The sequence below is a fragment of the Magnolia sinica genome, chromosome 5 (genome assembly GCF_029962835.1).
Source record: "Magnolia sinica isolate HGM2019 chromosome 5, MsV1, whole genome shotgun sequence".
NCBI classification, from domain to species: domain Eukaryota; kingdom Viridiplantae; phylum Streptophyta; class Magnoliopsida; order Magnoliales; family Magnoliaceae; genus Magnolia; species Magnolia sinica.
The window spans coordinates 75498385-75500731 of record NC_080577.1 but is presented as its reverse complement, the minus strand read 5'-3'; the positions used below and the strand labels follow the sequence as shown (position 1 = coordinate 75500731).

At 38.5% G+C, this 2347-nt stretch overlaps 1 long non-coding RNA gene across 1 annotated transcript; it reads right to left on the bottom strand.

The window, feature by feature from the left end:
- Positions 1–235: 235 nt before the first annotated feature.
- LOC131246164 (uncharacterized) lies at positions 236–1466 on the bottom strand. Its single transcript, XR_009171220.1, has 2 exons — positions 1299–1466; positions 236–1220 (listed from the first exon to the last, which is right to left on the bottom strand). It is a non-coding gene; the product is annotated as an uncharacterized LOC131246164 (long non-coding RNA).
- Between the last annotated feature and the right edge of the window lie 881 nt (positions 1467–2347).

Below are 2347 nucleotides of genomic sequence, written 5' to 3'. Positions count from 1 at the left end.
TGGGTTGCCATTTTATATTTTTTTCTATTTTTTTCTATTTACATATTAATTATGGCCCTTTTTTAAAAAATTCAAAAAATCATTTTTTAATGATTGTTTTGTTGTTTTAATCATGCCATGTGATGTGTTAATTATAGTAGAACATGTTAATGTGCATTTTACAGATTTGGGGTGCCATTTTATTTATTTTTTTTATTTTTTCTATTTACGCATTAATTATGGCCCTTTTTTAAAAAAATTCGAAAAATCATTTTTTAATGAATAGTTTGTTGATTTAATCATAGAATTTGATGTGTTAATTATAGTAGAACATGTTAATATGCATATTACAGATTTGTGGTGTCATTTTATAATTTTTTTCTATTTTCGAATTAGTGACTTTATGTTTTTATTTGCTTATATTGGACAGGTTTTGGAGCTTCTTAGGGTTTAGTTAGAACTTGGAACATAAAATCATCTTTATTAACATAGGTCATACACTCATACTCATATCTAATTATCTAGTATCTACCTAAACCTAAAGAAATGTCTGGGTCCGAACAACAACAAGTGAGGATATTGGATGGCAACATTGTGAGAGGGTTGGTGGTACTAGGCACCAAATGAAGTGCAAGTATTGTGATAGACTAGTGACTGGTGGAATTACCCGTCTCAAACAACATTTGGCACATCGAAAGGGTCAAGTTGCGCCATGTAGTGAAGTACCGAAAAAGATAATACTTTTAATGCAAGCTAGTCTAGATGAGTCGAAGGGTAAACGTACTGCTGTACAAAAGAAGAAAGATGATATTTTGGATGCAGCTCGACAGGAGGTGTTTGGTCCTGAATATATGGGCGTTCGTGATGAAGATATTATTGATTTTGACGAAGATTCAGATCGGGAATTAACTATAGCTAGGAGAGAGAGCTTGCGTCTAGCTCGTGAAGAAGAAGAACGTCGCCGCATGTTTGGCACGCATGGGTCAGTGCGTGATACGGGGGGGGGGGGAGTAGGTTTGGTGGGTTACGACGTGTGTTTGGGAGCCGACGACAGACATCTTCACTTGATGCCCCTATACGTTTTGATGAAAAAGTAAATGAGCCTAGGAGACCCTCTATTGATCCAATCCTGTTTAGGAAAGAATCAACTAAACAAAAGAAGATAAAACAAATGTGGAGTAGAACTTCCGTTGAGAAATTAGGTAGAGCAGCAGCAAAGTTATTTATACATGTCAACATACCTCCTAACACGGCCAATTCTCCAAATTGGCAGGTGGTAATTGATGCAGCAGCAAAGTTATTTATACATGCCAACATACCTCCTAACGCGGCCAATTCTCCAAATTGGCAGGTGGTAATTGATGCAGCAGCAGAAGCAAGTGAAGGAATAAAAGCTCCCACGGCTAAGGAGATTAGGGGGAAATGGACAGATACAGAGTATGCAGATATGAAAGCATGCGTGGCTACCTTTAAACCTGTATGGCAAGCCAGAGAATGCACGATCATGTGTGATGGTTGGACTGGCCCAACCTGACACAGCATGATCAACTTCATGGTATACTGTCACTTATGAACTATATACCACAAGTCAATTGATGCCTCAGAGGCAACAAAATTCTACTTATATTAATGGACTAATGGATAAAGTTGTGGACGAGATTGGAGAGGAGAATATAGTGCAGATTGTGACAGATAATGAAGCATCATATAAGCTTGTAGGACATGTTGATGGATAAGAGAAAACATCTTTTTTGGTCACCATGTGCTGCCCATTGTATTGATACTATATTGGAAGATATTGGGAAGAAGAAGAACATTAAGGAAATGGTCGAAAGGGCAAGAGAAGTGACAACATTTATTTACAACCAGAATCAAGTAGTCACAATAATGAGAAAGTTCACGTAAGGACAAAAGTTGTTGAGGCCTGCGGCGACTAGATTCGCAACAAACTTTATAGCATTAGAGAGTTTATTCCAGCATAGGAGAGAGTTGAGTGAGATATTCGCTTCCCGAGAATGGCTCAACACAAAACATGGGAAGAAGACATCAGGGACACCGGTTGAAGTTGTGAACACCATACGGGACAACAAATATTGGAAGAGGGTCAAGTCGATCCTAAAGGTGATGGAGCCACTAATGAGGGTACTCCGTCTTGTTGAAACCGACAAAGCACCTACCATGGGCTTCCTATACGATGTCATGGATAAGGCAAAGTTGGCAATTCAACGTGATTGTAGAAGCTGTGAGTCTTATTGGAGGATGATCGACAGGAGATGGACAAGACAACTCCATCATGATCTTTATGCAGCAGGTTACTATCTAAATCCTAGGTATAGATATGCCCAATCATTTGTTGGAGATGAGGAAG